Genomic DNA, 15,207 nt, shown 5'->3' with positions numbered 1-15,207 from the left:
CTCTTTTTTGAGTGAGTACGCAGCCAAATGCCGGAGGTGGTGCTGTGCACGACTATGGGATTCTCTGTCACCTGCGCGGAAAAATGGTGCAATGTTGGCCAAATCGCTATAGCAAGTGATTCAGATGGCCTGCGGGATTTGTCTGAAGGAAACCCTGCAAATTCAGCTCGATTTTCACAGTTGTTGAAATGGGCCCTCATTCAGGTTGTCTACTGGGCATGCATAACGCTGTCCTTTGTTTTTGTCTGCTATAATCATACTTTCTGCTCAACCTTTTCTGCGTTTACTAGGAAACCTCATCTCAAGCAGCATAGTGCTTCAGCGATTTGGACTTTTGACTTGCAGCACCAGTCTTAAAGTGGTATTATACCTAAATATCACCTATGGTCTGAATAGTAAACATAGCATAAAATTACCAGCTAAAATCAGGTCGGGAGAAAAAGTTACCCTATTTTTCGGAGCATAAGACCACAGGGCTACAGCGCCATCATTGAGTCAATCACTGATCTCGCTTAGTAACAGTGAGACCGCTGGAGCCAGTCACTTAGCGGGCAGCCGTGAAGGCAGGGCTGCTCACCGCTGATCTTTAGCCATGTGGGGAGCCTCTCTCTTCCGGCTCTCAGCATCAAGGAAATGTAGCCTGCCCAATACTGCACTCAGTCTGCTAAGCTGAAAAGGCAATGCTTAGCAGCAGCAGCAGCCATATGAAATGCCTCTGACTGAAAAGCCTTTGTTTAAAGATCGCAGCCTGCAAGATGAAGGTAAGGCACACAATTATTGATCACGGACCATGATCAATTTTTGCAATGCTGGGGAGGAAGCAACCTAATTGTAGCATCTATGTTCTGGGACTCAGGAAGAAGACAGTGACAGAGGACACATGACAAGGGCAAAAAGGGACAGAGTGGGACACAGGAGGTGGACACAGGGTAACAGAGGAGGACACATAGGGACAGAACAGGACACAAGGACAGAGAAGAACAAAGGGGGACAGAGGAGGAAAAGGGGCAGAAGAAGGCACAGAGGAGGATGTAGGAGGAGGACACAGCAGGACAGAGGACTGAGAGGACACAAAGAAAGAGGAGGACATGGGAGGGGACAGAGTCATTTCCTATGACAGTGGAATTGTAAGCTTGCAATTGTCTCCTCTAATCCACCTCAAGAAACTCCCAGGGTTTACTTGCCTTGAAGCACTTGAGAAAAGTTCTGCGTTATGTAAACAGGTACAGGGTAGAGATAGGCCGAACGGTTCGCCGGCGAACGGTTCCAGGCAAACATCGGGTGGTTCGCCTTCGCCTGCGAAGGCGAACTTTCCCGGAAGTTCGATTCGCCCATAATGCTCTATGAGGGTCAACTTTGACCCTCTGCATCACAGTCAGCAGGCGCATTGTAGCCAATCCGGGTATACTAAGCCCTGGAGCCCCACCCCCCCTTATATAAGGCAGGCTCTGGCGGCCATTAGCCTCACTCGTGTGGCTGATAGAGACAGAATAGGGACAGCTGCTGCAGACTTGTTCTCCTAGGGACAGATTAGTCAGGCTCTTGCCTTCTTAGCTTGCTTAGCTGAATCTTATTGCTATAATAGCGCCCCAGAAAAGCTCTTTTCAGAGCTCATCCTGCTCGTGTGATCAATTTTTTTTTCTGTGTTTGAAACTGACACTTGTGTTTTTTAGACAGCATTGCTAATTCATACTGTGTGTCCCACTGCCAGTAGCAGCACATTCAGTGACTACCTGTGTGTGTGAGACACTTGTGTTTTTTAGACAGCATTGCTAATTCATACTGTTTGTGTCCCACTGCCAGCAGCAGCAGCACATTCAGTGACTACTACCTGTGTGTGTGAGACACTTGTGTTGTTTAGACAGCATTGCTAATTCATAATGTGTGTGTCCCACTGCCAGCAGCCCGCCAGCATTCAGCAGCACATTCAGTGACACCTGTGTGTGTGACAGGGAGCTGCACATTGTACTACCTACCCAGTACTGCATTTACCTACTACTAGTACCTGTTGTGTTTAATTAACCCACCCAGGGGCGTAACTAGAAATCACTGGGCCCCCCTGCGAATATTTGGATGGGGCCCCCCCAATAGGTGCCAAATAATCGTAATGGGGCAGCGTTTCACTGTAAATTAATTGTAAAGTGGGCAGCATTTTACCAGACAATCGTAATGTGGGCCAGAAAATCGTAATGTGGGCAGAGTTCACCAGAAAATCGTAATGTGGGCCTTTAGAAAATCATAATGTGGGCAGAGTGCACCAGAAAATCGTAATGTGGGCACCAGTCACCAGAAAATAGTAACGTGAGCAGCAGTCACCAGAAAATTGTAACGTGGGCAGCATTCACCAGACAATCGTAATGTGGGCAGCGTTCACCAGAATATCGTAATGTGGGACAGAAAATCGTAATGTGGGCAGAGTTCACCAGAAAATTGTAACATGGACAGCATTCACCAGACATTCGTAACTTGGGCAGTGTTCACCAGAAAATCGTAATGTGGGCCAGAAAATCGTAATGTGGGCAGCGTTCACCAGAAAATCGTAACGTGGACAGCATTCACCAGACAATCGTAACGTGGGCAGTGTTCACCAGAAAATCGTAATGTGGGCCAGAAAATCGCAATGTGGGCAGCAGTCACCAGAAAATCGCCATGTGGGCAGCAGTCACCAGAAAATTGCAATGTGGGCATCAGTCACCAGAAAATCCTAATGTGGGCAGCAGTCACCAGAATATCGTAATGTGGGCAGCAGTCACCAGAAAATCCTAATGTGGGCAGCAGTCAGTCACCAGAATGTCGTAATGTGGGCAGCAGACACCAGAAAATCCTAATGTGGGCAGCAGTCACCAGAAAATCCTTATGTGGGCAGCAGTCACCAGAAAATCGCAATGTGGGCAGCAGTCACCAGAAAATCGCAATGTGGGCAGCAGTCACCAGAAAATCCTAATGTGGGCAGCATACACCAGAAAATCGCAATGTGGGCAGCAGACACCTGAAAATCGCAATGTGGGCAGCAGACACCTGAAAATCGTAATGTGGGCAGCAGACACCTGAAAATCGTAATGTGGGCAGCAGACACCTGAAAATCGTAATGAGGGCAGCAGACACCTGAAAATCGCAATGTGGGCAGCAGTGACCAGAAAATCGCAATGTGGGCAGCAGTGACCAGAAAATCGTAATGTGGGCAGCAGACACCTGAAAATCGCAATGTGGGCAGCAGACACCTGAAAATCGTAATGTGGGCAGCAGACACCAGAAAATCGCAATGTGGGCAGCAGACACCAGAAAATCATAATGTGGGCAGCAGACACCTGAAAATCGTAATGTGGGCAGCAGACACCTGAAAATCGTAATGTGGGCAGCAGTGACCAGAAAATCGCAATGTGGGCAGCAGTGACCAGAAAATCGTAATGTGGGCAGCAGACACCAGAAAATCGCAATGTGGGCAGCAGTGACCAGAAAATCGTAATGTGGGCAGCAGACACCAGAAAATCATAATGTGGGCAGCAGACACCTGAAAATCACAATGTGGGCAGCAGTGACCAGAAAATCACAATGTAGGCAGCAGACACTAGAAAAAAAATGCACCTGTGAAAAAAAAAACAATTCACTTACCTGACAGAAGTCTTCTCCTCTCCCGGCATCTGGCTCGCAGCTCCCCGAGTCCTCCTGCAGCACATCTCCCGCGCTGACAGGCAGAGTGCAGGGCTACGGCAAGATGGCTGCCGAAGCCCTGTACTAGAGACACAAATAGTCTCCAGTGTAGGGCTTCTTCGGCGGCCATCTTGCCATAGCCCTGCTCTGCCTGCCGGAGACTATGCAGGCTACTGGAGCGGGGCTGCGGGGAATGAACTGGCGCAGCGTCTATTAGACGCTGCGGCCAGTTGAGCACCTTGCTGGGGGGTCCAGAGCAGCGCTCCCCCCACGCACAGTGAGCGGGCCCCAGAGCAGCCCCGGGCGGCAGGGCCCCCCTGCGGCTGAGAGAGTCGCATCCCCGGTAGGTACGCCGGTGGTGACAGCCTTTCCTCCTCCGGGCCCCTGACTTGCTAGGGGCCCCCCTGCAACTGCAGGGGCTGCAGGGTCTATTCCTACGCCCCTGAACCCACCTCATTACTGCATACACCTATGTTTGTGTTGAGTGAACCCACCTCGCTGCACATAACTACCTTTTGTGTTGAGTGAACTTGCCTCACTGCATATAACTACCTTTTAAGTTGAGTGAACTCACCTCACTGCATATCTACCTTTTCTGTAGAGTGAACTCACCTCACTGCATATAACTACCTTTGTGTTGAGTAAACTCAGCTGACTGCATCTAACTACCTGTTGTGTTCAGTGAACTTACCTCACTGCATATATAACTACCTTTGGGTTGAGTGAACTCACCTCACTGCATATCTACCTTTTCTGTTGAGTGAACTCACCTCACTGCATATAACTACGTTTGTGTTGAGTGAACTCAGCTGACTGCATCTAACTACCTGTTGTGTTCAGTGAACTCACGTCACTGCATATATAACTACCTTTGGGTTGAGTGAACTCACCTCACTGCATATAACTACGTTTGTGTTGAGTGAACTCAGCTGACTGCATCTAACTACCTTTTGTGTTCAGTGAACTCACCTCACTGCATATATAACTACCTTTGGGTTGAGTGAACTCACCTCACTGCATATATAACTACCTGTGGGTTGAGTGAACTCACCTCACTGCACATAGCTACCTTTTGTGTTCAGTGAACTCACCTCACTGCATATATAACTACCTTTGGGTTGAGTGAACTCACCTCACTGCATATATACCTACCTTTGGGTTGAGTGAACTCACCTCACTGGATATAACTACGTTTGTGTTGAGTGAACTCAGCTGACTGCATATATAACTACCTGTTGTGTTCAGTGAACTCACCTCACTGCATATATAACTACCTTTGGGTTGAGTGAACTCACCTCACTGCACATAGCTACCTTTTGTGTTCAGTGAACTCACCTCACTGCATATATAACTACCTTTGGGTTGAGTGAACTCACCTCACTGCATATATAACTACCTTTGGGTTGAGCGAACTCACCTCACTGCATATCTACCTTTTCTGTTGAGTGAACTCACCTCACTGCATATAACTACGTTTGTGTTGAGTGAACTCAGCTGACTGCATCTAACTACCTGTTGTGTTCAGTGAACTCACCTCACTGCATTTACAACTACCTTTGGGTTGAGTGAACTCACCTCACTGCACATAGCTACCTTTTGTGTTCAGTGAACTCACCTCACTGCATATATAACTACCTCTGGGTTGAGTGAACTCACCTTACTGCATATCTACCTTTTCTGTTGAGTAAACTCACCTCACTGCATATAACTACGTTTGTGTTGAGTGAACTCAGCTGACTGCATCTAACTACCTGTTGTGTTCAGTGAACTCACCTCACTGCATATATAACTACCTTTGGGTTGAGTGAACTCACCTCACTGCACATAGCTACCTTTTGTGTTCAGTGAACTCACCTCACTGCATATATAACTACCTTTGGGTTGAGTGAACTCACCTCACTGCATATATAACTACGTTTGGGTTGAGTGAACTCACCTCACTGCACATAGCTACCTTTTGTGTTCAGTGAACTCACCTCACTGCATATATAAATACCTTTGGGTTGAGTGAACTCACCTCACTGCATATATAACTATTAACTACCTTTGGGTTGAGTGAACTCACCTCACTGCACATAGCTACCTTTTGTGTTCAGTGAACTCACCTCACTGCATATATAACTACCTTTGGGTTGAGTGAACTCACCTCACTGCATATATAGCTACCTTTGGGTTGAGCGAACTCACCTCACTGCATATCTACCTTTTCTGTTGAGTGAACTCACGTCACTGCATATATAACTACCTTTGGGTTGAGTGAACTCACCTCACTGCACATAGCTACCTTTTGTGTTCAGTGAACTCACCTCACTGCATATATAACTACCTTTGGGCTGAGTGAACTCACCTCACTGCATATATAACTACCTTTGGGTTGAGTGAACTCAACTCACTGCATATATAACTACCTTTGGGTTAAGTGAACTCACCTCACTGCATATCTACCTTTTCTGTTGAGTGAACTCACCTCACTGCATATAACTACGTTTGTGTTGAGTGAACTCAGCTGACTGCATCTAACTACCTGTTGTGTTCAGTGAACTCACCTCACTGCATATATAACTACCTTTGGGTTGAGTGAACTCACCTCACTGCACATAGCTACCTTTTGTGTTCAGTGAACTCACCTCACTGCATATATAACTACCTTTGGGTTGAGTGAACTCACCTCACTGCATATATAACTACCTTTGGGTTGAGCGAACTAACCTCACTGCATATCTACCTTTTCTGTTGAGTAAACTCACCTCAATGCATATAACTACGTTTGTGTTGAGTGAACTCAGCTGACTGCATCTAACTACCTGTTGTGTTCAGTGAACTCACCTCACTGCATATATAACTACCTTTGGGTTGAGTGAACTCACCTCACTGCACATAGCTACCTTTTGTGTTCAGTGAACTCACCTCACTGCATATATAACTACCCTTGGGTTGAGTGAACTCACCTCACTGCATATATAACTACCTTTGGGTTGAGTGAACTCACCTCACTGCATATCTATCTTTTCTGTTGAGTAAACTCACCTCACTGCATATAACTACATTTGTGTTGAGTGAACTCAGCTGACTGCATCTAACTACCTGTTGTGTTCAGTGAACTCACCTCACTGCATATATAACTACCTTTGGGTTGAGTGAACTCACCTCACTGCACATAGCTACCTTTTGTGTTCAGTGAACTCACCTCACTGCATATATAACTACCTTTGGGTTGAGTGAACTCACCTCACTGCATATATAGCTACCTTTGGGTTGAGCGAACTCACCTCACTGCATATCTACCTTTTCTGTTGAGTGAACTCACCTCACTGCATATACCTAGCTTCCCCCCGAGATGGACAAAATGGACAAACCAGGTAGAGGAAGAGGTAGAGGAAGACCCAGAGGAAGGCCACCTGGCACTGGCAGGTCTGTGCGAGGTGGTGTTGCTGTGATTTCGTGCGGACCTGGACCAAATTACAGTGCTCAGAAGAAGGCACGTGCCATCACTTCCCAAAATTGTGAGTACGTGCTTGAGTATTTAACACAGAAGACCTCATCTCCCACAGCCAGTACTACCAGCGCTAGTACAAGCACCACATCCACTGCATTTGACACTTTGCAGGAGTTATTTGGTGGCGGTGGTAGTGAAATCACTGATTCACAGCCACTACTGCAACAACAAGAAGAAGGCGCAGGTACACCACCTCATACGTCTGAGTTAGGTGGCGATAGTATGGACGTAATGTGTGAGGAGGGGCATGATGAACCACCTGAAGTTGGTGCAGTTGTGGAGTTGTCTGAGGAAAGCGAAGCTGGGCAGGAGGATTATGATGACGATTATACGGATGCCACGTATGTTCCCAATAGAGGAGATGACCAGGGGGACATTTCAGAGGGAGAGCCAGAGAGGAGTAGGAGGAGATGACTCCATGATAGAAGCAGAGGGAGCTCGTCCTCAGAAACAGCTGGGGGCAGTGTCCGGCGCCATGTATCGCCAGCTATGGCCAGCCAGCCAACATGCCCTTAAACGTCAGCTGCTGATGCCATCGTAGCGCCATCACCCCAGGGGGGCTCAGCAGTTTGGAAATTTTTTAACGTGTGTGTCTCAGATCGGAGCAAAGCCATCTGTTGTCTCTGCCAGCAAAAATTGAGCCGTGGAAAGGCCAACTCTCACGTAGGGGCAAGTGCCTTACGAAGGCACCTGGAGAGAAGGCACAAACAGCTATGGGAAGAACACCTGAGGAAAAGCAGCACCCCTCAAAAGACAAGCCACCCTCCTTCTCCTCTTCCTCCTTCAGGTGCATCGTCTTCATCCGCTTTCTCCCTTGAACCTTCACAGCCACCCTTCTTCACACCGCCTCTGCCCTTGAGCGGTTCCTGCTCCTCTGCCCACAGCAGTAGCCAGGTGTCCGTGAAGGAAGTCTTTGAGCGGAAGAAGCCAATTTCGGCCAGTCACCCTCTTGCCCGGTGTCTGACAGCTGGTGTGGCGGAACTATTAGCTCGCCAGCTATTACCATACAAGCTGGTGGAGTCAGAAGCTTTCCATAAATTTGTGGCCATTGGGACACCTCAGTGGAAGATACCAGACCGCACTTATTTTTCACGAAAGGCCATACCCAAACTGTACCGTGCAGTTCAGAGGCAAGTGGTGTCATCTATTGCGAAGAGCGTTGGGTCAAGGGTCCACCTGACCATGGATGCCTGGTGTGCCAAGCACGGGCAGGGCCGCTACATTACGTACACAGCCCATTGGGTCAACCTGGTGACCGATGGCAGCAAGCAGGGAGTACGTGGCTGTTCAGCGGACCGACCTGTCACACCTCCATGGCTTGCAGGCAGGCCTCCTGCCACCTCCTCTCCTTCTCCTCCAGCTACATCCTCTTCGCTGTCAACCTCCTCCTCCTCAGCTGAGTGTCAGTTGAACTCTAGCGGTGCTGCCATCTCCTCTTCCTCTCCAGCTACACAGCCTCATCTCCCCAGAGCCTACGCTGCATGCCAGGTACGATGGTGTCACGCAATTTTAGACATGTCTTGCCTCAAAGCGGAGAGTCACACTGGAGCAGCTCTCCTGGCTGCTCTTAACAAACAGGTGGAGCAATGGCTGACCCCGCACCAGCAGGAGATCGGCAACGTGGTGTGTGACAACGGCAGCAATCTCCTTTGCGTATCACAATGAAGCAATGACCGCCGGCTATATGAGTGTCTCGGGTGAGGTTGGCACACCAAAAATAATAAGGTCGTTATTTCATTGTGGTCAGACCAAATTTGATCAGCTGGACAGTCACTGTTCTGTCATTCAGCTACATCAGCCGGGCGACCATATGGGCTGAAAAGCCACCATCACCTGCACTCTCGTCATGGTGCGCACCAGTCCAGCATGCCCGTCACTACACAAACGGCTGTTTGCAGTCACTGCATACCTTTCACTGCATCTGTGACTGCACATTATACCTGGCAGTCAGTGCATAACTTGCACTTGAATGGATACAGTTTTAAACAATTGAAAAATACAACCATCTACATTTTGAAACAATTTAAAAATACAACCATCTACATTTTCAAACAATTTACAAATACAACCATCTACAGTTTAAAACAATTTAAAAATACAACCATCTACATTGTCAAACAATTTAAAAATACAACCATCTACATTTTCAAACAATTTAAAAATACAACCATCTACAGTTTCAAACAATTGAAAAAAAGGCAGAAAACTTGCCCTCCGTAAAACATTCTTGGCAAATGCTTTCGACTTGGTTTGTCTTCCGCTGGGTCAAGGGTAGTGATGGGCGAACAGTGTTCGCCACTGTTCGGGTTCTGCAGAACATCACCCTGTTCGGGTGATGTTCGAGTTCGGCCGAACACCTGACGGTGCTCGGCCAAACCGTTCGGCCACATGGCCGAACTAAGAGCGCATGGCCGAACGTTCCCCGAACGTTCGGCTAGCGCTGTGATTGGCCGAACGGGTCACGTGGTTCGGGCCCGAACGCGCTCTGATTGGCCGAACGGTCACGTGGTTCGGGTAAATAAATACCCGAACCACGTCATATCTCCGCCATTTCTCTGTGGGTTTAGCTTTGGGTAGGCAGGCAGGGTAGTTCGCTCTCCAGCCACGCTAGCCAGGGTCCCCCCCAGTCATTGTGTGTCGCTGCTGGGAACAGTAGTACACCGCTCGCTCAGCCACACTATATAGCATTCTGTTTACTGCCACTCTGTGTACCTCGCTCAGCCACACTATATAGCATTCTGTTTACTGTTCTGTGTCTGCTGGGAATAGTAGTACACCGCTCGCTCAGCCACACTATATAGCATTCTGTTCACTGTTCTGTGTCTGCTGGGAATAGTGGTACACCGCTCGCTCAGCCACACTATATAGCATTCTGTTTACTGTTCTGTGTCTGCTGGGAATAGTGGTACACCGCTCGTTCAGCCACACTATATAGCATTCTGTTTACTGTTCTGTGTCTGCTGGGAATAGTGGTACACCGCTCGCTCACCCACACTATATAGCATTGTGTTTACTGTTCTGTGTCTGCTGGGAATAGTAGTACACCGCTCGCTCAGCCACACTATATAGCATTGTGTGTACTGCCACTCTGTGTACACGGCTCAGCCTGACTATATAGCATTGTGTGTACTGCCACTGTGCACCTCGCTCAGCCACGCTATATATAGCATTGTGTTTACTGCCACTCTGTGTACACCGCTCAGCCAGACTACATAGCATTGTGTGTACTGCCACTCTGTGTACACCGCTCAGCCAGACTCTATAGCATTGTGTGTACTGCCACTCTGTGTACACCGCTCAGCCAGACTATATAGCATTGTGTGTACTGCCACTCTGTGTACACCGCTCAGCCAGACTATATACCATTGTTTACTGACACTCTGTGTACACCGCTCAGCCAGACTATATACCATTGTTTACTGACACTCTGTGTACACCGCTCAGCCAGACTATATACCATTGTTTACTGACACTCTGTGTACACCGCTCAGCCAGACTATATACCATTGTTTACTGACACTCTGTGTACACCGCTCAGCCAGACTATATACCATTGTTTACTGACACTCTGTGTACACCGCTCAGCCAGACTATATACCATTGTTTACTGACACTCGGTGTACACCGCTCAGCCAGACTATATACCATTGTTTACTGACACTCTGTGTACACCGCTCAGCCAGACTATATACCATTGTTTACTGACACTCTGTGTACACCGCTCAGCCAGACTATATACCATTGTTTACTGACACTCTGTGTACACCGCTCAGCCAGACTATATACCATTGTTTACTGACACTCTGTGTACACCGCTCAGCCAGACTATATACCATTGTTTACTGACACTCTGTGTACACCGCTCAGCCAGACTATATACCATTGTTTACTGACACTCTGTGTACACCGCTCAGCCAGACTATATACCATTGTTTACTGACACTCTGTGTACACCGCTCAGCCAGACTATATACCATTGTTTACTGACACTCGGTGTACACCGCTCAGCCAGACTATATACCATTGTTTACTGACACTCTGTGTACACCGCTCAGCCAGACTATATACCATTGTTTACTGACACTCTGTGTACACCGCTCAGCCAGACTATATACCATTGTTTACTGACACTCTGTGTACACCGCTCAGCCAGACTATATACCATTGTTTACTGACACTCTGTGTACACCGCTCAGCCAGACTATATACCATTGTTTACTGACACTCTGTGTACACCGCTCAGCCAGACTATATACCATTGTTTACTGACACTCTGTGTACACCGCTCAGCCAGACTATATACCATTGTTTACTGACACTCGGTGTACACCGCTCAGCCAGACTATATACCATTGTTTACTGACACTCTGTGTACACCGCTCAGCCAGACTATATACCATTGTTTACTGACACTCTGTGTACACCGCTCAGCCAGACTATATACCATTGTTTACTGACACTCTGTGTACACCGCTCAGCCAGACTATATACCATTGTTTACTGACACTCTGTGTACACCGCTCAGCCAGACTATATACCATTGTTTACTGACACTCTGTGTACACCGCTCAGCCAGACTATATACCATTGTTTACTGACACTCGGTGTACACCGCTCAGCCAGACTATATACCATTGTTTACTGACACTCTGTGTACACCGCTCAGCCAGACTATATACCATTGTTTACTGACACTCTGTGTACACCGCTCAGCCAGACTATATACCATTGTTTACTGACACTCTGTGTACACCGCTCAGCCAGACTATATACCATTGTTTACTGCCACTCTGTGTACATGGCTCAGCCAGACTATATAGCATTGTGTGTACTGCCACTCTGTGTACACCGCTCAGCCAGACTATATAGCATTGTTCACTGCCACTCTGTGTACACGGCTCAGCCAGACTATATAGCATTGCGTACTCTGCCAGTCAGTGTGTATATTGCTGGGATCAGTAATACTCCACTCACCGTCAACCACTATATGAGCTCACCATGAGTTCCTCAGAGACCTCCGCTGTGAGCAGCACTCCCAACAACAGCAACAGCCAACGCCCCACGCAAGCTATAACATCCACCCCAGCAGCCAGTGGTCAGCAGCAGCCCTCCCCGGAGGAGAACGTTGTGTCCATCGGTCCGGCGCCAGAGCGATTAATGAGGGCTGCCATTGAGGGGATGATGGGGCCTGATGTGGAGGAGGAGGTCGGGCTCAGGCCAGCATCCCAAGTTAATGTTGAGGACGATGAGGGGTCTGTGACTGTGTCTGGGGATGTTGGGGTGGCAGAGGTGGTGGGTGGGTCAGACTCAGGAGAAGAGTTGTATGATGAGGATGATGATCGGGACCATCTGTATGTGCCTCAGAGTCCGACCCCGGAAAACATGTTGTATCGTGTGTTTAGGTACTAAAATCTGCGTTCCCAGTAGTGTTGGGCGAACAGTGTTCGCCACTGTTCGGGTGCTGCAGAACATCACCCCGTTCGGGGTGACTATATAGCAGACTATATAGCATTGTGTTTACTGCCACTCTGTGTACACGGCTCAGCCACACTATATAGCATTGTGTTTACTGCCACTCTTTGTCTGCTGGGAACAGTAGTACACCGCTCACCCGCCACTGTATAGCATTGTGCTCTGTGTCGCTGCTGGCAATAGTGGTACACCGCTCACCCACCACTGTATAGCATTTCTGTACTGCCACTGTACTGCTGCCAGTCAGCGTGTACTGTAAGGATAAGTGAAATGAGGAAGAAATCCGGTGAAAGAGGGAGGGGCAAGGGAAGAGGTGTTTCCCCTGACGGTTGTGCTGGGGAGCTGTACTCCACGGCGGCGGCCCCCCACAATGACATATGACGAGTTTGAGGAGATGGAAGAGGAGGGTATGGACAATGTGGACATAGACCCAGATTTTGTTTGTGAACGAGAACATCGCCGTCGTAGCAGCAGCACAGATGAGTCTGTTGAAGAACCCACTGCTGCACGAGTTCGCCTTGTGCCACAAGGTAGGCGGCGCGCAATTTCAGGCACCACAAGCGTGGAAGTTCAAGTGAGAGGCAAAAGAGGCGCAAACAGAAATCGCCAGCAAGGCAGGTGCTCCAAATTCTGGGCTTTCTTTGAAGACTGCACTGAGGATGTTACCATGGCGATTTGCAAGGTGTGCAAGACCCGCCTGAGCAGGGGGAAAAGTATTAACAACCTCTCCACCACCAGCATGAGCCGCCACATGCTATCCAAACATCCCACTCTGTGGGCAAACGCGGCAGGACAGGGTACCACCAGCAACACTGCCTCCCTTGGGTTCACCAGACTCACCACCAGACCCGCCTCAGCAGCAGCAGTAGCCCAGCCATTGCGTGGTTCAAAACATTCCAAAAAATCAGATGACGCTGACACTGTCACTTTCCGGAGTAGTGCTCTTGAGGTCTCCCAGTGTTCATCAAACACAACAACCAACAGCCCTTCGTTGTGCAGCCCTACGGTTCAGTTGTCTGTCTCGGAGATGTTTGAGCGCAAGAGGAAATTGCCAGCAAATGACCCCCGGGCCGTGGCAGTAAGAGCCAGCATAGCCAAGCTTCTGGCCTGCGAAATGCTGCCATATCGAGTGGTGGAGACAAACAGCTTCAAGGGCATGATGTCAGTGGCCATCCCACGTTACGTGGTTCCCAGCCGCTACCACTTTGCGCGCTCTGCAGTGCCTGAGTTGCATGAGCACGTGGTCAGCAAAATAACCCGAAGCTTGAAGAATGCCGTTGCCTGCAAGGTTCACGTATCCGCCTCTCCACAGAAAATGCAGACCGTCTGACTCAAATTAAAATGAATCAATCCTGGATTGGAAATGACTACGCAACACTCCAGGACCCCAACCAAGTAACATGACCAATGAACATCTGGGATGGTTTAGCGTTTCCGGTCCCTGTTTATTGAACCTCTCATCTGTATTACATTTATGACTGCATGGCGGTAAAAAGCATGCTATCTGCACGCTTCTTGTCCTCATGCAAGGCCTGGGTTGTTGTGTCTCAAAGCGTGGCCTTCTCCTCCTGCGCCTCCTCCTGTTCCGTCACGTGTGCTCTGTGCTGCTGCTGCTGCTGGGTTAGCGTTACCGGTCCCTGTTTATTGAGCCTCTTCTCTTTATTACATTTATGACTGCATGGCGGCAAAAAGCATTGCTGCTATATCCGCACGCTTCTTGTCCTCATGCAAGGCCTGGGTTGTTGTGTCTCAAAAAGCGTGGCCTTCTCCTCCTGCGCCTCCTCCTGTTCCATCACGTGTGCTGCTGCTGCTGCTGGGTTAGCGTTACCGGTCCCTGTTTATTGAACCTCTTATCTTTATTACATTTATGACTGCATGGCGGTAAAAAGCATGCTATCCGCACGCTTCTTGTCCTCATGCAAGGCCTGGGTTGTTGTGTCTCAAAAAGCGTGGCCTTCTCCTCCTGCGCCTCCTCCTGTTCCATCACGTGTGCTGCTGCTGCTGCTGGGTTAGCGTTACCGGTCCCTGTTTATGGAACCTCTTCTCTTTATTACATTTATGACTGCCTGGCGGTAAAAACCATGTTACCTGTGCAAAGAAACATGACATTTTCAGCATTTAAAAGACAATTTTTCCTTTGAAACTTTACAATCAATTTTCTCAAAAACTATAAGCTCTTTTTGCTAAATTTTTTTCCCTCTTGTACCCACTCCCAAGGTGCACATACCCTGTAAATTTGGGGTATGTAGCATGTAAGGAGGCTTTACAAAGCACAAAAGTTCGGGTCCCCATTGACTTCCATTATGTTCGGAGTTCGGGTCGAACACCCGAACATCGCGGCCATGTTCGGCCTGTTCGGCCCGAACCCGAACATCTAGATGTTCGCCCAACACTAGTCAAGGGTCCATCTGATCACAGATGCCTGGTCTGCAAAGTACGGTCAGGGCAGCTACAGCATGGGTCTCAGCAGGCTCCCAGTTTGGGCCGGAATCCCGCCCATTACCCGTGGTGACAAACAATGGCAGACTTGCCCTCCATAACGGATTCCCGTTAAAGGATTTAAAGTTGATTCATTACAATTAGGGCCT

General features: G+C 48.6%; 1 protein-coding gene across 3 annotated transcripts in view; it reads left to right on the top strand.

The window, feature by feature from the left end:
• The window catches only part of LOC137563315 (long-chain fatty acid transport protein 2-like), a 147,074-nt gene that overhangs the window by 82,382 nt on the left and 49,485 nt on the right, over positions 1–15,207 (top strand). The gene's annotated exons all lie outside the window — the stretch shown is intronic.

The sequence above is a fragment of the Hyperolius riggenbachi genome, chromosome 3 (assembly GCF_040937935.1).
Source record: "Hyperolius riggenbachi isolate aHypRig1 chromosome 3, aHypRig1.pri, whole genome shotgun sequence".
Classification (NCBI taxonomy): Eukaryota; Metazoa; Chordata; class Amphibia; order Anura; family Hyperoliidae; genus Hyperolius; species Hyperolius riggenbachi.
This window is presented reverse-complemented; position numbering and strand designations above follow the sequence as displayed.